Below are 21,907 nucleotides of genomic sequence, written 5' to 3'. Positions count from 1 at the left end.
TATCCATGGTTTAAAATTTTACAGTCTTAGTCCATGCTACATTAACTTCCTTGGTGTGAATAATCATTTACAGCCAAATGAGGGCAAAAAGACAAGATCACCTTTAGGAACAGTTTCTAAACTTTAGCTAACAAATAACTAATTATATTCAAAATCTTGGTGCTGCAATTCTTTAGTAAGTACCAGATCAGTTTCTCCATGTGAGTTGCAGCATGATATGGAGTAACAGGACTAAGAGAGCCAGACCTAGCTCCTTCTGAGGCTTAGTCTGTTGCTCTGACAATTAAGAGTTATAGATCTCTGCAAGAATAGAAATAGAAACATATTTATCAGCATATCTCTGTGATCTTTGTTAAAGAAATAGATTGATACAGAATTGGGGTTAAAGGGAAATAAATACTTCCTGCTTTAACAGAATATGGAGTTCCTCTTTCCAAAATTCAATAAAACATTTTTTTGTTAAACATTTCGAGTATTAACAAAATCTTAAATAAGATATTTATATATTGTTGTAAAGCTTATTTCTTCCAAACATGATTTTTTCCAAAAATAATTTTTTTCTTTCTTTCTTTCTTTCTTTCTTTCTTTCTTTCTTTCTTTCTTTCATTCTTTCTTTTCCATTTTTTTAGAAAGAGAAAGAGCCTGTGTATGCTGGGGGGAAGGGGGAGAAGGAGAGAGAGAATCTAAAGCAGGCCCCATGCTTACCACTGTCCCGTCCTGGGGCCTATCTCACAACTCTGAGATTATGACTTGAGTCAAAATCAAGAGTCAGACACTTAACCAACTGAGCCACCCAGGTGCTCCTCCAAATATAATTTCTTAAAAAAAAAAATAGAAATTTTAATGTAAGACGATCAAAACCATAAGAATATGAGAATATGTATATATTTCAGATCCCTAAGGTTTTGGAAGAAATGAGGAAATATCTGATGGGCTACCCAGGGAAGGGCTGGTTCAGCTAGAAGGGGGAGACTATAAGGTTGAGGGCAGAGGTTCTGGGCCTTTCATAGCCTACCCCTACACACACACACACACACACACACACACACACACACACACACACACACAAAGACTCGCAGGGAACAGCTCCATTTTTATCTTGTTTACATACTGGAGTTCTGCATGAAATTCTGTTTGAAAAGACTGTGCTACTGCTATGTAAGTGTGAAAAGCACTGCCACGGAAGCTTCCTGTTTAAGAACAAGGGGACATTTTTACTTGCAAAGGAAGGGAGAATTCAGTGAGTCCTTTGCTTATAGGACTTTTTTTTGCATATATATATATATATATATATATATATATATATATATATATATATATGTATATATTTAAAGATAGGGGAAATGTTTCCATGCAACTGATTTGGTATCAAAGAACACTGGTAAAAGTATCTATTTTTTATTACATAAACCAGAAACAAAGAATTTCTTGCCCAAATGCATCCAGGTAAGAAGTAAAAATTAATCAAAAGACTTCAGAGCTATAGTTTGGCTCACAAAAGAAGCTCTATCAAATATAATAACCAAAGTGTGATATTTTAATGAATAAACCAACTTATACTTAAAACATAGGTACCTTTAAGAAATGCTATGTAAAAGCCATTATAAATTAGTAAGTGGTTCTGTATTTCAGTTTTCCTAATCCCTCCATCATCCTCCCCCTCAAAAATGCATTATCCTTGAGGAAGTCAAGGTATGGGTTCAGCCCAGGCTCTGAATGGCCCCTTCTGGGAGGGCAGCTGTGGTTTTATGGGGAGATAGCATGGGTCCGGAGCGCACGCACCTTCCAGCCAGTCTGAGGAACTGGAGCCACACCAGAGCCCTGCAGAAGGCATGGGGATTAGAGCCTGAGGAGGAACAGGAGGAAGGAAGAAGTGGGAGCAGGCCCAGCTGTCTACTTCTACCAGCCCCCGAACCAAGATGCCAAACCAGAAGAGGCAGAGCTGGCCAAGTGGGGGATGGAGAAGATGTAGCTGCTGACATGCAGAATTGGATCCAGGTCCTAGGGCTTCAGAGGCCAGACCCGCAATTAAGAGCGAGGATGAAGATGAAATGGGAGCAAAAGCACGGAGCAACTATAGCTCTGTCCCCATGGACCGAGAACATGTTGAGCTGGTGAAAAGGGCAAAGGCTGAAGGTAAATAATTCCCAGTGGGAAGTATGGTATAGAAAGCCCTCCAGGCCCAGAAAGTATCTCCTGCCTAGAAATGGCCACACTGAGAGCTGTCTCATCTCCTTGCACTTCAGGCCAGTATACACATAGGAAGGAACATACCCCAGGTTGTAATGCCCATCCCCCCAACCTCTCCTCTTCCTTCCCACATCAAGGTGAACCAGATTTCTCAGAAACCTACCTATTCAGTTCTGTCTATATGGGGACATTAGCCCAAGCCCAACCTGTCTCGGTATATCATACTATGGAGAATAAAGTACCCTTTATAAACAGCCCCAGCCCCTGTCCCCTCAAGTATCATCCTTGCTTTCAAAATTTCCATAATTTTTCAGGTTGTCTTGGAGAATAAGCCATTGATCAATATCAGGTAAAATAACTCTTGTATAGAACAACTTGGTGAAATAGAACAATGGATGCCAGGCATTTTTGAAGCCCTAGAAGAGTGACTCATCTTGGTGAGCATTTTTTCTTCTCCATCCCCAACTCCCCATAGATAAAGTAATTTATTTACTATTGATGAGATTCAGTACAGTACACTTCTGATGAATAAAATTTTGAGTTATAAAGTAGTCCAAAGATGAAACTAAGGATAGAAAAAAAAAAACTCTTCTAAATTAACCAGTTAAAGACACATGATTTCTCAAATTCCTGAAGATTTTTTTTTAATCTGTAAAGGAAGTTCAACAGCAGGTTGAAGATAAGATGGGAAATTTGGATGAATCATGCAATGAAGCAGAGTGAGAAAAAAGTAAAGAGGACTAGGCAAATGGTCCTTAAGCCATGGTCTAAAAAATAGAAGACTTGCTCTCTGGAGTGCTGGAATCAGGTGGACGGTGGCATAGTCCTAATTAGAACCTGGTGCTTGAGTGCTCTCCCTGAGCCACTCCACTGTGTCATGATGGCTGGACATGCACAAGACATAAATAGACTCCCATTGTAAACTGAAAAGCTTATTTGACTTAATTTATTGCACTGTAATTAAGAACACTGAGTGCAAAGAAACAAGTAGTTATTCCAGGGATTACAAAGGTGAAGAAGGAAACATTTTCCAATCTGCAAGAATTTAAAACTGGAGAAACATTCAAACAAAGACAAAGCAGGATGCAGACATCATAAAAGGAGGAACAACACCGTATTATGATCTAGTTACATCTTTGTTATTCACAATGGATGCAGACAAAAGTAGGCTTATGCTAGTGGGACTGGCCTGGACCTAAATCCAAGAATAATGAGAATTAAACATACTTTTAGGAGCAAAATAGGACACTGCTTTTTACATTATCTTTTAGTCACTTTTACTTGTAGGACATGGGTAAATTAATATTCTTTGAATCTCTATCAAATGCTAATGTCATGTACTTAGCCAAGTTGCTCTAAAAACTTAGTAATTTAGTGCATAGGGTGGATGCTAGTCTTTTCAGTAAGTCATATAGAAGAGGAAAGCAATTGTAAAATGCATTGTGTTCACCTGGCTTAGGCTTTAGAAAGACAAAAATGACTCTGAATGCATTCACATTAGAAAGAGGATTGGCCAAATACCAATACAAGAAATTTCAGTGAGTTCAACTGCCCCTAATCTTGAAGATTTAAACACGTAGTAATAAGTAGGAAAGGACCTATACTCTTCTAAACTTGGAAAGGTAAAAGGGCAAAAACTGAATTCTCTAGTTATTTCTTTTTTGTTGAATAGACAACTTTTTATTTTTTTATTTTGATTTTTTAAAAGATTTTATTTGAGAGAGAGAGTGCATGAGAGAGAGGACAAGCAAGAGAGCAGGGCAGAGGGAGAGGGAGAAGCAGGCTTCCCACTGAGCAGGGAGCCCAATGTGGAACTGGATGTGGGCTGGATCCAAAGACTCTGGGATCATGACCTGAACCCAAGGCAGATGCTTAACCAATGGGGCCATTCAGGTGCCCCTGGATAGATAACTTTTTAAAAGATGAATCCTCAATAATTTGACAAGTTCCTAAGATCCAACAAATAGGTCAAATAAAGATGACACAGTAAGTAGTACTGTATCTTGGCATACATGTAACCTATACAACACACACACTACCATTCATGTCTTTATTCTGCTTGCATTCTGCTACATGCTTCTGGAGGTAGAAAGATACACCAGATGCTGCTTTTAACTTTATATATTATTCACATTATTTGAAGAAGAGGCTAAAATGAAATATAGTAAGACTGAGCATACAAGTTATATCACAGGGAAATGAGTCTCATTATTTTATAGCTGAATCATACACTGAAGAATTGGAGTATAAAATAAAATACTTAATTAACTAACATCGTGGTGGATGGTCAGGTAACAAATTTATAGGAATTCAAAGGGAAAAAAAAGATTCCTGTAAAATGTTATAGACTAATCTACTGTTTAAGAATGGTCTGACCTCTCATTAAGACTTAAGGCATAACCATCTTAAAGGAGGGTTGTTTTTTTTTTTAATAGAAGAGATAACTTTGTCACACCAACAATAATTTAATAACATGCTGCACAGTCATGGTAGCATCACTACAACCTTATCACACATTCTTGTATAGTCAGATTCTAGCATAAACCTTTATTAATGCAGGAACTTCTACAGTCTGCAAGAAATGGTCATTTTACCTCTACTTCCTTATCTTTCTTGACAATTATAAAGGCTGCCTATTTTATTATTGGACATTTATTTTTTAGAGAATACTACTTGCAGTAAGCCAGAAATGCAAAACTTCCAGTCATTGGATTGGGTTATACAGTTTATAACAACATAGAATAAGCCTATTTTTTTATGTGACATTAATTAAAATATGAAGGCAGTCTTAATTACCTTTTCTCCAAGCTAACCATCCCTGCTGCTAACTGGACCTCCTATAAGCTGGTTTCTGGATACTCTAGGTATGACAGCAAAATCATAAAATAATGTGGCTTTGTTAGACCCTAGAAAGCATCAAAGTCTAACATGTTTATCCTATTGATGGTAAGATTGAGGCAGCAGATAAGTGCCTGTTTAGGATCATAAAACTTGCTTTAGGCAGAGCCTGGAAGCCAAGATCCCAGGGCCCAGTTGCACAGCAGGGAACCTTGCATTTCTGGCACTGTAACTTGTTGTCTCTCAATTAATGTAGCCCATTTAAAAACAAAAAACTGTCTTATTAGGAAAACTGTACTTTACCATTTTACTTCATATGGAATTGATCTGGAGCCTGTGCCTGCTATGTGGTATGAAAGAATCTAAGATTAAAAGATTTGAGTTGAGAGGGGCATCCAAAAGCCTGCCTTGAGAATAACAACTTCTGAACACACATTTATGATAATAAAGCACATCTGCCTTCTCAATTTTTAACCAAGGAGCACTCTCTTCTTCAATCAAACAGTTAGAGAAGCTATATCCTTGGCAGCTCAGCCACTGTCTACTTAAGAGTAGCTTTCTCGAAGCCATGTTAGTGATGTAGGCTTGAAAATGGAATGCTGTCACAGTTCATTCATTCCTTTCCCTGGGCAGTTGATATAAGGCTCACATTTATTTTCAAGGTAAGCAGAAGTGTAAATAAATATTAGCAGGGCCTGTTTATGTTAAACTGATCAGATTAGAATAATGATCTATAAAATCAAGACTGTTCCTCAATTCTCTCATGCTGGATCAGCATTTTACTTTTTGTTTTTATGTGTGTGTATGAGTGTATGTGTGTATTGTTTGTCATGGTTGTTAAAAATAATGAGGTGCTTTATTCATCTTGATAAGTTGCGAATTGCCTCTACCTTCTTCCCATGGTCCACCTCCAGTGCTCTATTAAATTTGCTATCTCTGGCATCTTCACGTTACATAGAATGCTAAGTGTAGTTTAATAGCTGTCACTTTGAAAAATAATATTTTCAGCAGAGTAGTTATATGAGTCAGCCCATGTATTAGCAAGTGAATTTATTTCCATAAAATGAATATATCAAGATGGGGACATTCAGGTTTGTTTGTTTGTTTTGTTTTGTTTTGTTTTGTTTTGCTTAGACAAGTCCATGTTCTGCAATAATAATGGTAATAGCCATATAGCCATACTAGTTCCTTGCCCCTTCCCCTTCCTTCACAACTTCAAATGGATTCAGTAGAATTTCAGAGGTTGCAAAATGGTGAGAATGGAGGTGATTTTTCCTCTATTTTCACTGGGGGTGAACTCCCCTGGGAGTTCAATTCCTATATACTCAGTATTGCTACAGGATGTCCTACATGATGGCAGAAGAACACATATACAGGGGGCTTTCCTGCTTGGTAGGCTCCTTTACCTATCTCATACTCATATTTGTTCTAAGCAGGGCCTAACAAAGCAACTTATACATCACAAACTCTGGTAGATATGTGAGTCGCTCTAAGTATGAATAATAGTGGTTATTATTCATTTAGTATCTATAAGGGCTATGAACCATGTAAGTCCTAAGAGTATGCATTACTGCATTTAATCTTAACCAATTATGACTTTTTCACATTGGAGGCACCTGAGCTTAGAAGAGTTAAGTGACTTGCCCAATATCATATTGCTAGTAAGTGGTAAGTGCAACTATAGTTTTTTGATAACTACCAAATGTTTAAAATCTAATTTGAGTTATTAAATAGTAAAGGAAGTAGACTTAAATAGGTTATATCCTAGAGACTAACCAAATTAGTCCAGTGCAAACAACAGGATTTGCACAGTCATGTCACTATGAATATACTGAGGGACTAGTGTGTTGTGGGTGCTAAAAGAAATGACAGAAACAAAAACAGAGTAAAAACTTATGCCCAAGGAGTAACAGGTGTTACAGGGTGGACCTGGTGACCCTATCCACACCCTCTTGTTAAACACTACTGAACAACACAGCCACGGGATCAGCCCTCTCTCCAGAGTTCCCAACATGTATATCTACCTCCAAACATATGTATGACTACATATACAAAGGGTTCAGGAAATAGGTTAAGTGTAGCCTAACCTGTAACTTGATCTCAGTAAAGTCACCATTTCTTCCCCAGCACAGATCCTCCTCTTACATTTCCTATCCTGGCTAATGGGTTCCCCTCCTGACCAGTTTGGCACCTGGGTGTCATCCCAAAGTCCTCCTTTTTACCCCCCTCTACCTCTAACCCATCATTCAAGTCTAGTGGATTCAACCTTCTCACTGTCTCTCAAAACTATCTCCTCTCCTCAACTCCCATCTCTTTTGATTTGAGATCAGCCCTTAGTACGACATGCTTTTTCCTTTTCTTAGTGTTTCCCCATCTAATTCACTTGCCCTTCATTAATCTGTCAAAATTCAACTGATATCACTTCCTGCAGGAACCACCCTTCAATCCGCAGTTGGAACACCTGGCCCACTATTTGCTCCCCCATTTTTCCACCTCTGCTGTCTCTCTCACAGCACTTTGCAGGCTTATACTTGAATGAGTTGCATGAAAATCAGTGGTTAGGGTCCCTCTCCCCTGCTAAGGCAGTTAGAGATAGGTATCATGCACTGTCCTTCTTTGTGTCCTAAAAATCCAGCAGAGGCAGTTACTTAACACATAAGGGGTACCCCATAATTATTTGTCAAATTGATTCAGCATTCAAAATGGACAAAATATGTGTAGGAGAATGACAGATAAGCATTTCTCTGATCAGAGATATTGGTGCTTTATTATTTCTGAGCCTTTTAAGATGCTCTTTCCTCTTTCTGGAATGTTTTTTGTCCATCGTTTTTTCCCTTGAAAATGTTAACAAACCTTCAAAATGTTAGAGAAAGAACAAAAACTGAGATGTTAAACAGACCTGGATTTATTTATTTATTTTAAAGATTTTATTTTATTTATTCATGAGACACACACACAGAGAGAGAGAGAGAGAGAGAGAGAGAGAGGCAGAGACACAGGCAGAGGGAGAAGCAGGCTCCATGCAGGGAGCCTGACATGGGACTCGATCACCGGTCTCTAGGATCACACCCCGGGCTGCAGATAGCGCTAAACCGCTGCCCGAGACCTGGATTTAAAGCCAACGTTTGATGTCTAGTAACTGTGTGACTTCAGGAAAGTTAACCTCTTTGAGTATCATTTTTCATTAAGGAAATGAGGTGTTTAAAACAGTAATCTTAAGAAGTTGCTAACGTTATTATTGACTATGACATTTCTAGGTTGGTAAACTGGGATGATAGTACAGAGAATAACTGAGAGAAAAAGCACCGGGTCAGATTGGGTGGAGGATGAATGGAATTAGCAAGAAATATGTGGCAACCTGTTGGAGATGTTCCATAGGCCATGGGAAAGATGGATATGGAGCCAACAGATGGTTTTAGAAATCATTGGTGAAATATGGGAATGAGTGAGGTAAACTAGGGAAAATATTGAAAGCCATGAAGAGATGTTCTCATATTATGTCATGATATTCTTCTCAATTATGCCAAGTGTGATTTAATAATGAGTTATATATATTACCAGGGAAATAACTGACCCCACCAGACAGAATGCTCCTTAAGAAAACATTTTGCATTTGCTTCATTCACCAACATGTTTCCAGCACCCAACAGAGTGACTACATATACAAAGAGTTCAGGAAATAATTACTGAGTTGATAAATGATTGAATCTCATATAATATTCACTGATGGACTTTCTAGTCATTTGCTTGAAATTTGGTGACCTAAATAATTAGTAACATGACAATATAAATTTCTAATAAAAATGTGCTAAAGTGGAGGCAAGAATAAAAATTTCACAAGTGCCTGTTGTGAAGGCCAGGCATTGTGCCATGTACTTCCATGCACAGTCTTATTCCATTCCTATAATATGTTGTAATGAGGTCAGTGCTAAAAGAAATGATTTGTTCATGTTTTGCAAGTCAGTTTTTTTTTAAGTTTTTATTTTAAGTAATCTCTACACCCAACATCAGGCTCAAACTCACAATCGTGAGACCAAGAGTTGCATGGTCTTCTGACAGAGCCAGCCAGTGCCCTTTTGCAAAATCAGTCTGCTTGATTTCCACAACATCCTTGATTTCCCACTTTCTCTCAGCCTTCCAAGTCTTTTTTTTTTTTTTTTTTTAAAGATTTTACTTATTTATTCATGAGAGACACAGAAGGAAAGGCAGAGACACAGGCAGAGGGAGAAGCAGGCTCCATGCAAGGAGCCCGATGCAGGACTCGATCTGGGAATCCGGGATCAGGCCCTGAGCCAAAGGCAGATACTCAATCGCTGAGCCACCCAGGTGCCCCTCAGCTTTCCAAGTCTAATTTATCTACAAGTCCTGTCAGCTCTATATACAAAATTATCTGAATCTGTCTTCTTTTTCCATCTTCACTGTCACCACCTTAATCCAAGCTATCATCATGTCCTGCTTGGCCTTCTAAAATAGCATCTGACTCGTTCCCATTCTTGCTTCTTTTCAATTTACATTCCATACGCCAGGATTCATCAATCCAAATGTCTCAAAACCACAAATCAGATACAATTTCTCCCTGCTAAAACTTATATTGGCTTCCCCTTAAGCCCAAATGCTAACATTTCACTACCTTTTCCATGTCTCTACTGACCTGGGCCCTGCCCAGCTCCCTGACTGCATCTCCTTCTTCACTACTTGCTCACCCACTCATGGTGCTCCGCTCATACTGGCCCCTCCTCTGTTCTGAACATACAAAACTTCTCCTGCTTGAGGGCCTTTGTACTTGCTGTTGCCTCTGAGCTTCATAGGGCTAAGTCCACTACATCATTCAACTCAAATGTTATTTTGCTCACAGAGGACTTCTCTTATCATTTTATCTAAAGGAGAGCACTAACACATCAGACTTTCTTGTATTCTTTCTTTCATGACATTCATTACTACTTGAAACTGTTTACTTCTTTCTCATTTGTTACCTCTTTCTCCTACTAGAAAGTATCAGGGCAAGGCTCATGGGGGAGAGGAGGGAGAGTTTTTTTATTTTTTAAAGTTTTTATTTATTAGAGAGAGTGAGTGAGCATGAGCAAGGGGAGCGGCAGAGGGAGCAGGGAGCCCAATGCAGGACTCAATTCCAGGACCCTGGGATCATGACCTAAGCTGAAGGCAGACGTTTAACTGACTGAGCCATCCAGGCACCCTGAGGAGGGAGAGTTTTAAATAATCTTTCCTGACAAGTTATTAGAGAAAAACATAAGTGTAAAATAAGATTCCGGATTCAGCTTCTTTCTTTCATTCATTCATTCATTCATTCATTCATTCATTCATTTTTACTTTAAAAGGTTATTATTCTACAGAGCCTTCTGAATCTCTCTTTTCTATAGCAACCAGAAGGCAATGAAAGTGATCCTTTGACATTTATAGATTCAATATTTATCATTTTAGCTCTCCCTGAGAGACCCTACAAGGCCATAACATAACACAGCAACTTGTGGGTTTGCTGAGGAATGAATTTAGTTACTTCCATGTAGCAGATGGTAAGTGAGCTTACCTTATAGTCTCTGGTTATTCTATGTTCTTATGACAAGGCAGTTATTTTATCTCAATTTTATAAAAAAAAAAGACACTGAATAAAAATATCATAGTGGTATTAAAACATTTAAAAGCATTGTAGAATATACCATTCATGAGTGTCAACTTTTCTCCCCCCTGAACTTATGTCTTATACACATTTTTGTACAAAAAGGTATACCTAAAAAAAAAAAACAAAAAAAAAAAGGTATACCTGGTTAACTGTAATAATGAATGCTATGATTAATACTAAATGTTATGCTTCCAAAAGGGCTACTATGAATCTATAACTATCATAAAGACTAGCCACCTAAAATTGCAGAAACCATTTTAGACATGCAAATAGCTGAGTCATTGTGGTTTTTGGTAGAGAGAGGTTTCTATATTTAAAAACAAAGATATCATAATATTGGTTTTAAAGTATCCTGAAGACTTTGTATAATATATGCTATAAAACTGTCAACTACTTTAGGAAGGAGAAAGAAATTAACACAGAAAAGCAGAAATACCCCTTAAACCAAGTGGGAAGAAAAAGGACTAAACAAGCCCCGGGGCAAAAGGTGAAAGACAAAATATTTAATTCTCTATATATACATCATGAGTTCAGAGTGTGCTTGGTGCTAGTGGAATATAAAACTAGTGAATATGGTCTCTATCCTACATGGCATTATGGACTTATAGCAGAAACAAGACCCATGACTGGGACATTAGGGGATCCACATGACAGTATATAAAAATGTGCCCACTAGGTACATCTGAGGTCAGATTATGATGAAAGCAGAATGCCAGAGTGGACAGACAGGTGATTAATACAATGAAGACAATCTTTAGAAAGATGAATTCTGGAAGCAGAACGAAAGAGAGTTTAAGAGAAGAGACTGAAGGTAGACGAGTCATAAAGTGCTTGCAGTGAGCCAAATGTGAGAAAAGGAAAGCCTGGACCGTTGTGGTTGCCATGGACACAGAACAATGCTTAAATTTGAGACACATCATAAAGGAAAAATAGCTCTTCGTTTTATTTGTATAACTTTCCAAGTACATGTGGCTTATTACGGCCTCTTTTATAGAACTCATTGATACAAAACTGCCAGAGATAATATTCTTTACCAAATCAGGGAAAGACACACCACAGAGGAAGTGAAATGCCCCCTGACATATGAATCCTCCCTCAAAGTTGCTAATTTTGAGGCACTAAATTGGGCTAAAAGATCAATTGGTTTGGACCCTTTCTCTGCGAATCTAATTATTAATGGAGTACGAACCCTAGTGCTTTAGACTGAACCAAGTGCAAGTTGATCTGTTAGCACTACTCAACTGTAGGGACACAGTGGTTATCACTGAATGAGCAGTAAGTGAGAATATATGTATGGTCTAATAAGTTGCCTTCTCTACAAAAAACATTTTATATGCAGCTCCTTTCTTTAAAACTAAAGAGAGGACAGGACTGGAAAGTTGTTAAGAAGACGAGAGAGAGAGAGAGAAATAAAGGAGAGAATAGCAATGAGAATAGCAATGACTTAGCATTTATCACTGAGCACATCTAATTGTTCCCATGTCTCCCTGATGGCACCTGAGAAATGCTGTTCAGCATCCCCCATGCCCTGCCCTTTCCATCTCAGCTGTCACAGACTTGGTTCAAAAAGCCTTCATGATTTCTCTTCTGGACCATCCTCATAGTCTAACTACTCTCTATATTTATTACTTGTCTCTTCACTTTTCCCTTGATCTCTCATGGTCTTCAAAATTTTCTTCCTAAAACACCACATTTAACTACATAACTGTTTGAAGGTAGCCTCTGGCCCACAGATTCAAAGGTTAGCACACAACCTTAACCATAAGACACCCTTCAGACAATCGAGACCTCTCCTGCCTTTCCAATTACATCTGCCACCTTGACACCTTAAGCTCACTGTTCTCATGAAGCTTCTCCCCCAACATGCTGTATTTTGTATTTTCTGGTTCTCACATATGCTGTTCTCATTGCCTAAAATATTCCTTGTCTTCCCTTGCTAATCTTTTTAAGTTTAATTTAAGTAATCTCTACACCCAATGTAGAGCTTGAATTCATGACCCCTAGAACAAGTCAGATGCTCTTCTGACTGAGCCAGCCAGGTGACCCCCTTGCTAATCAAGACTCGAATGTCAATTTCTCTTCCAAGTTATCCCTATCATTACCTGCCTCCTCTGTCTTTGCACCCTGTCCTGTTTCTTCATTGACCACACAGTAACAACCAATCTGTGGCAATTATTTGCATACCTGTCTTTCCTAATTTATTTGTGAAGCCCTTGACTCAACTACAACATATTCATCTTGGCATTTCCACTACCCAACAGCTCTTGGTCACGGTGGTTGCAGATTATTTAAATAAATATTGAGTAAATAAATGAATAACTGATGCTCAAATGAAGAAGTTAGTTATAAATGGAATTAAAATAGGAGCTTAAGGGCAGCCCCCGTGGCACAGCAGTTCAGCGCCGCCTGCAGCCCAGGGCGTGATCCTGGAGACCCTGGATCGAGTCCCACATCAGGCTCTCTGCATGGTGCTTGCTTCTCCCTCTGCCTGTGTCTCTGCCTCTCTCTGTGTCTCTATGAATAAATAAATAAAATCTTTAAAAAAAATAGGAGCTTAATTTTTAAAAAGACCTTTATTACACTAGGGGATTGTAAGTATGTATCTCTTTTTTTTTTTTAATTTTTATTTATTTATGATAGTCACAGAGAGAGAGAGAGAGAGAGGCAGAGACACAGGCAGAGGGAGAAGCAGGCTCCATGCACCGGGAGCCCGACGTGGGATTCGATCCTGGGTCTCCAGGATCGCGCCCTGGGCCAAAGGCAGGCGCCAAACCGCTGCGCCACCCAGGGATCCCCTATCTCTTTTATTTAATATCTGAATTACTAAAAAGAAAGGTAAAAAAGAAAGCAAGTGCAGTATCTATGGATTTCTAAAAGAAGAGAGGGAAAATGCTACCACATAGTAAAACAGTGTAAAAGCCATAAGAAAAATAAATAAAATTCAAATTATTTAGCAATATGCTATGACTCAGTAGTTCCTTCAGAAACAAATAAATTTGACTTGGGGAGTGTGGCAGCTCTCATCATTAGACAGGTTAGTTCTCTGGAGGTAGATCAATGGACAAATGGATAGACACTTTGGAAGTCCATTTGGAAGGACACAAACCGAAGCCCAGAAGTCATTGTTTTAGTCTGGACTTTAGTACTTAAAATACATTGAGGAGGGGAGTGTTAAATTAAAAAATATCTTCCATTTCACATGGAAACAAAGTGTAAGTGTTGATGGAAGTAGTAACTTACTTGGCTATAAGTAATCAGTATTGCAAAATCCAATCATTAAAGTTCTCAAACAAAGGTTTCTAAACAATGCTGACATGTGCCCAAAGTTACATTAACATAAAATACACCTTTAAGAAAACATCTGAATGGCAAGTTGATTTGTCCAAGAGGGCAATACTCAAAATTTACTAATAACAGGATTAAAAGCACAATCAAGAAAATGACAAGGAAATCACCATGGCAGATGGAAGACACTTCCACATGTCCCCCTATAACTATTACATTTAGATAAGATAAAAACTGCAAGTAAATGGGTAAGATGTTTGAAATGAAATTAGCCAGGCTAGATAAATTAAGCAAAGAATTGCATTCCCATTTGTTTTATATTTACATATGGTTTTTCTTTCTTCCTTTCCTATGAATGAAAGTTGATACATCTAGCCAAACATCAAGAACTTAAAGTCTAATATGTAAGTATTTCACTGTATATAAGACAATGGGGCCTGAGAGCAGGTGTCACCACTACAAGGCTTACAGTCTGCACGTAATAGTGGAGAAGCAGTATAGTCTGTATGGTCAGCACTTGAATAAACGTGTTCAAGAGCTTCCCCCTGGCCCTGAATGGTCTTGTGCTTAAAGGAGGCATTATTCCTTTAGCTCATTAAATACCAATGTCAGCTTTGTTGTCTTTGCTCTGAAATGAGAACACATTATTTTCCAATAGGAATATGCCAACTACAACTGTGCTCAGCAGGAATTTCTTTGATTTCTTCTATTTACCTAAAATTGCCTAAACCTAGCATAAAATGCCAAGTCATGATAACTACAATTTACATATATATATGTATATTTTTATATTTACTGAAATCGCCTATTTTATTAAAATGGTAGCTGAGTTAAAAACTAACTTTAATCTAAAAGACTTAATTCTCTGTTTTAAAATCACTTATCTGTTAACAGTATATTTTTTGAAATACTGCAGTATGTTCTCTACAAAAAGGAAGAAGAAGAAAAACTTTCTAAGAGCCTCTTAAATATCACCAAGAACAAAATGGGTCCTATTTGAAATACACCATCTTCCATTATTTTATAATTAAGGAGGAGGCATTTATAACTTAATAATTAAGAATAGATTTTTTTAAAAAAAGAATAGATTGACTGGTAACCTCCTTTCCAAGGCTGATCATTTAAAACGGAGCTGGCTCAAGCACCTAAGAGCTTGCAGAACACGTAAAAGCCCAGTTGCATATAAGCGTCTACTCTACTCCCCACTACCTCACTGCCCCCCACCTGCTCCCTACCTTCTTCCATCTCCAGACTGCCCTCTTTACACTTATTTTCATTTGCTTTCTTGACAGTTCTGTCTATTCTTGGCTTTGTACTCAGGTTCTTCAAACTCATCCTAGGCCAGCCTTACTGGATGGCCCATCCCATCTTGGTGATGCCCTTCAGTTCATCTGCTCAACTCTCAAACTTTATGAGTGTATTACCATCTCAGATAGATAACTCACTACCAGTCCTACACCTGCTGGAATCAGCCTCTGCCACTTCCTGCCTCAAGAGGGAGAGATCTCAGACTAGTGATGTCAAAGAAAGAAATCTGAGATAAGGTACATATAACAAATTGATGAAGAAAGCTAAAGAGAAAGGATAAGATAGCAAAAGTAGTCAAGTCTGTAATTATTCAAATAAATGAGAAAAAATACCAAAGATGCAAAGACGTGCATCTCACACTCAATTTATCAACAGAAAATGGTGGCTCTAAATTTCAAACTGAGAATTAACAGATTTGAATGTCTATTGTAATTCTATTTAAATGTCTCGTGTATCAGGAATAAACGAATTTAATGATGTCACTAAAGTTATTCAGTGAATAACTGACTCAGGAAGAGCTAGCAATGTGTTTAGATTCCTTGTCTGGTATTCCCTCACACCTCCACTCCAATATACTATACCTGCACAAAGTCTAATCTCTTCTATGATGCAAAGTGCCACCCACACAGAGTTGCAGAGCAGACCCAGGGCACAGTAACAAATGAACAATTTAGTTTCAAAGAACCTTCCTTAAATTCTTTACATAGCACTTAAGTAAAATAAAGCAGATATTTAAAAGCACTTACTTTAGCATGTAAGCTGTAACACATCAGTATTTTCCTGAGAGATATCCCTATTCAAGACTGTAACACAGGAAGGTAAAATGATGACCAGAGGTTAGATGTGAGCTGGACTTGAAAACATATGTAGACTTAGAAAGGCTGTAAGGCTATTTCCATACAGAAAGCAGACAAGGGGGATCCCTGGGTGGCGCAGCGGTTTGGCGCCTGCCTTTGGCCCAGGGCGCGATCCTGGAGACCCGGGATCGAATCCCACATCGGGCTCCCGGTGCATGGAGCCTGCTTCTCCCTCTGCCTGTGTCTCTGCCTCTCTCTCTCTCTCTGTGACTATCATAAATAAATAAAAATTAAAAAAAAAAAAAGAAAGAAAGCAGACAAGCCCAAGGTGTGCATGGCTAATCTTGAGTTCACTTCCAGTTTAGCTGGAGTAGAGATTCATGATGAAGTTAGAATATAGTATAATTTCCAGGAAAAGACTAAGGCATGTGAATTTTATTCCAATCTTTAGGAGTTAGTAAAGTTCTATTAAATACAGGAGAAAAGGGATGGAAACAGTGTCTAAAACTGTACTAAACACTGGTAATTTTAACTGAGGGAAATTTTTTTCCATGCACAATTTTTTTAAAAAGATTTTATTTATTTATTCATGATAGATACACAGAGGCAGAGACACAGGCAGAGGGATTAGCAGCTCCCTACAGAAAGCCTGATCAAGACTTGATCCCAGAACTCCAGGATCATGATCTGAGCCAAAGGCAGACACTCAACCACTGAGCCACGCAGGTGCCGTCTTTCCATTCATGATTATTTAAATTGAAAAAAAAAATTTAGGAAAATGGGACTTTTGTACTCAAAGGAGTTTTTGGCATGTATACATAATCAATGTGAAAAGACCTGCATTTACTATATAAACGATTTAACAAATATTAATCTAAAGAAGCAAGGATTAGTGTGGTTTCTTTCTCTCCAATATAAAACATTAAAACAAAGGATAGATCATTAGGGAAAAATCAAAACTACTTCAAGTATTGCTTAAGATGAAGTGCAATCTACTTATATACAACAACTAGAAAAAGGATGAGGTTAATCCTTTGGCCTTTTGCTACTCTGTGCATCAATCCTGGAATTAGGGACGATTGCTGAACATGCAGAAATGCACTTGCCACTCGGGCAGATAAAAAGAAAGCTTCATACTGTCTTTAAGAAATAATCTCATGGGAGAATGCAGGACATACCTATATGAAAGCTCTTAATAAAATGAAACACAGTATGTTAGTGACAAAGTGAATGATACACTTTGTAATTGCAGCAGATGTTCATTCATGTTCAGGCAGAAGGAGTCAGGAACCATCCTTTAGAGGGGGTAGGGTTTGAGCCATAAGTACATGGGGGCTAGGAAGACTGTATAAACAAAGAAAAGGAGGTATGATATATAGAATTAAGTTGCTTTCAGAATATAGTGCTAGGGTTTAGCTCAAAGACTTTAATGGGAGAATGAAAAAAATTAAGATAGTGTAATCATCAAGAACATGACGTACAGATATGCAGATCACTGTCTCTGTAAATGACACCCCTATGAAGCTGTGCTGTACGATACATAAGCTGCCTTATCCACACATCAATAATAACAATAAAAAAAAGAAATATCAAAGGCTACTGAAGATTTTATATAGGGTGGCTGATAAAATAAAATTAGAACTTGAGCTAGAACAAAATTTAGGAATTATTTTCTTTGGAAAGTGAATTCACACAATGCAAAAATGCAAAAGGCCCAAAGACCATCTACTGCTAAAACCTGAGAAGGAAGAGGAACCCATCAAAAGGATGGGCAGAAAAGCAAGAAACCTCAAGAGTCCATAACTGTGGAAGAACAGAGGGGTACATATTACAGAATACTAACTAGAGAATTTTGACTAGATGGGGGTGAATTGTGAAAACATCTTTTCTTCTATTAATCTTATGCTGTTTTTCTCAGCAGCTTCTATGTCTTAAGATACAAGACATACCACTTTGTTCAATGTTAGAACTTAGTACCCCTGTGACCATGATTCTAGTTCCTCTAGTTAATGAGTTTCAAGTTGCAAAATAAAATGTATCGTGAAAAGAGTACTCTTTAACAGATAAAGTGCTAATCAGATGATCTCGGTCTTCTTGAGTGAGCTTTGACAGTTTGTGGTTTTCAGATTTGTCCATTTCATCCAAGTCATCAAATTTATTGCCATAAAGCTGTTCAGAATGTTCTCTTACTATCCTTTGTAATGTTTGTAGAAACTGTTGTTAGTAATATGCATCTTCGCTTTTGCTTTCCTGGTCTACTTAGGAGTCTTATTGTGTACGTAGATGTTTATCATCTTGTACTGTTTATTTGTTTGACCTACTCTTTTCTCTTTTTTCCTTTTTTTTCTCCTTTCAGGTTGAATTTTTTTATGGTTCTATTTTACTTCCTTTGTTGGCTTATCAGCTATAACCCTGTTTTGCTATTTTAGTGGTTGCATTAGTGTTGCTTTAACTTATCACAGTTTGCCTTCAAGTGGTATTACACATTTCACATTTAGCTTAAGTGCCTTACAATGAATGGCATACTACCGTATCTTCCCTCTTGCCTTATATTTTATTGTTGTCACACATTTCTAGTTTACATATGCTATACACTCCATAACACATTGTTATTATTTTTAAATAATGAATTATATATTTTAGAGATATTTAAACAAAAAGAAAAAAGTCTTATCCATTTACCCATATAGTTACCATTTGCAGTGTTCTGTATTTGTGTAGAACACATTCCTGTTTCTATCAAGTATCATTTTCCTTCAGCCATAGGCTTTCCTTTAACATTTTCAGTAATTCTTATCTGCTAGAGATGAATTCCTTCAGGTTTTACATGTCTGTAAAACTATTTTGTCTTACTTTTGTAAAGACATTTTTGTGTTTTTTAATTTTTTTTTTTTTTGCTGTTCTATTGCCTTTTTTAAAAAAAGATTTATTTATTTATTTGAGAAAGAGCGGGGGTGGGGGGGCAGGGGGGAGAGCACGCACAGAGGCAAGGGACAGAGGAAAAGGGAGAAGCAGACTCCCTGCTGAGCAGGAGCCTGACCTGGGGCTCCATCTCAGGACCCCGGAATCATGACCTGATCCGAAGGAAAACATTTAATCACCTGAGCCACCCTGGTGCCCTGCTGTCCTAATACCTTATTGCTTGTATTGTTTTAAGGAGAAATCTGCTATAATACTCTGTTATGCTATAGATACTGTGTCTTTTTTGCTTTGACCACTTTTAAGATTTTCTTTTCATAACAGGTTTTGAACAGTTTGATTATAATATGCCTCAGTGTAGTTTTCTTTATATGTCTTTTGCTTGGAATTTATTGAACTTTTGGGATCTGTGCATTTATAGTTTTCATCAAATTTGGGAAAACATCAGCTACTATTTCTCCAAATGGTTTTTCTGCCCTTTTGCCCTTGCCTCTTCTTCAAGGACCCCAATTACATATGCAGGAGGCCTTCTGAAATATCATAAAACTAGTTTGTCCTTTCTTTTTTAAAATTCTTTTTTCTCAGGACACCTGGGTGGCTCAGCGGTTGGGTGCCTGCCTTCGGCCCAGGGCGTCATCCTGGAGTCCTGGGATCGAGTCCCACATAGGGCTCCCTGCATGGAGCCTACTTTTCTCTCTGTCTGTGTGTCTATGCCCCCCTCTCTCTGTGTCTCTCATGAATATATAAATAAAATCTTTAAAAAAATTTTTTTTCTCTTTGCATTTAAATTTGAATGGTTTCAGTTGGTGTGTCTGCAAGTTTGCTAATCTTCTGCAATGTCTTATCTGCCATTAATCCCATTCATTATATTTCATTTTTTTGATCAATGGTATTTCTTTTCTTATTATTTTTCATCATGGTAAGTGTACTCTTGAAACCCCATTCCCTATTTCATTCATTCCCCCACTCACCTCTCCTCTGGTAACCATCAGGCTGTTCTCTATATAGTTAACAGTCTGTTTCTTGGTTTGTCTGTCTCTTTCTTTTTCTTTCCCCTTGCTCCTTTGTTTTGTTTCTTAAATTCCACATATGAGTAAAATCACATGGTATTTGTCTTTCTATGAGTGACTTATTTCACTTAGTATTATACTCTAATACCATCTGTGTTGTTGCAAATGGCAAGATTTCATTCTTTTTATGGCTGAATAATATTCCATTTTATGAATATATATATTCATATATATATATTCCACATCTTCATCCATTCATCAATTGATGGAACACTTGGCTTGCTTCCATATCTGAGTTACTGTAAATAATGCTGCAATAAATGTTAGGGTGCATGTATCTCTTTGAATTAGTGTTTTTGTATTCTTTGGATAAATACCCAGTAGTATGATTGCTGGGTCATAAAGTAGTTCTATTTTTAATGTTTTCAGCGATCTCCATATTGTTTTCCACAGTGGCTGCAGTAGTTTGCTTTCCCACTGATAGTGTAAGAGAGTTCCTTTTTCTTCACATCCTTGCTGATAGTTGTTTTTGTTGTTAATTTAGCCATTCTGATAGGTATAAGGTGATATCTCATTATAGTTTTCACTTGCATTTCCCTTTTTAAATTAATTATTTATTTATTTTAAATTTTTTTTTTCACTTGCATTTCCCTTATGATAAGTGATGATGAGGATCTTCTCATGTGTCTCTTGGCCACCTGTATGTTTTTGTTTTTTTTTTTAAGATATCCTTTATTTTAGAGAGAGAGAGAACATGTGCACTCCACAGTGGGTGAGGGGCAGAGGGAAAAAATCTCAAGTAGACTGTTGCTGAGCATGGAGCCCAATGCTGATACATGGGGTCTCATAACCCTGAGATCTCACAACCCTGAGATCACGACTTGAGCTGAAATCAAGAATCAGACACTCAATCGAAGAGTCACCCAGGCATCCCCATCTATGTATCTTCTTTGGAGAAATGTCTGTTCATGTCTTCTGCCCGTTTTAAATTAGATTGTTTTCTGGGTATTGACTTTTGTAAGTTCTTTAGTTATTTTGGATACTAACCCTTTATTGGATATGTCATCTGCAAATATCTTCTCCCATTCAGCAGGTTGCTTTTTAGTTTTGTTGACTGTATCCTTTGCTGTGCAGAAACTTTTTATTTTGATGTAATCCCAATAGTTTAGGATTAAAAAAAATTTTTTAAGATCCTATTTATTTATTTGAGAGAGACAGTGAGAATAAAAGAGAGCATGAGCAGGGGGAGGAGCAGAGGGAGAAGCAGACTCCTTGCTGAGCAGAAAGACTGACACAAGGCTCAATCCCAAGATCATGACCCAAGCTGAAGGCAGATGCTTACGTGACTGAGCCATCTAGGTACTCCCTAATAGTTTACTTTTGCTTTTATTTCTCTTGCCTCAGGAGACATATCTAGAAAAATGCTGCTACAGACCATGTCAGAGACATTATCGTCTGTGTTCTCTTTGAGGATTTTTGTGGTTTCAGGTGTCACATTTAGATCTTTGATCCATTTTATGGAAGAAAGTGGTTGAGTTTCATTCTTTTGCATATATGTATTTCCCCAATACCATTTGTTGAAGAAACTATTTTTCAATTGGATATTCTTTCTTACTTTGTCAAAGATTAATTCACCATGTAATTGTGGGCTTATTTTGGGGTTTCCTATTCTGTTCCATTGACCTATGTCTATTTTTGTTCCAGTACCATACTGTTTGACTCACTACAGCTTTGTAATATAACTTGAAATCTGGAATTATGATACCACTAGTTTTGTTTTTCTTTTTCAAGATTGCTTTGGATATTTGAGATCTTTTGTGTTTCCATATAAATTTTAGGATTGTTTGTTCTAGTTCTGTGAAAAATGCTATTGGTATTTTATAGGAATTGCATTAAATCTGTAGAATGCTTTTGGTAATATA

At 37.6% G+C, this 21,907-nt stretch overlaps 1 protein-coding gene and 1 pseudogene across 6 annotated transcripts in view; one reads left to right on the top strand and one right to left on the bottom strand.

Annotated features, from left to right (window-relative positions):
- The window catches only part of RABGAP1L (RAB GTPase activating protein 1 like), a 737,000-nt gene that overhangs the window by 162,420 nt on the left and 552,673 nt on the right, over positions 1-21,907 (bottom strand). The window lies entirely within an intron of this gene.
- LOC121472904 lies at positions 1,437-2,913 on the top strand (annotated as a pseudogene).

Source organism: Vulpes lagopus, chromosome 1 (assembly GCF_018345385.1).
Source record: "Vulpes lagopus strain Blue_001 chromosome 1, ASM1834538v1, whole genome shotgun sequence".
Taxonomy (NCBI): Eukaryota; Metazoa; Chordata; class Mammalia; order Carnivora; family Canidae; genus Vulpes; species Vulpes lagopus.
This window is presented reverse-complemented; position numbering and strand designations above follow the sequence as displayed.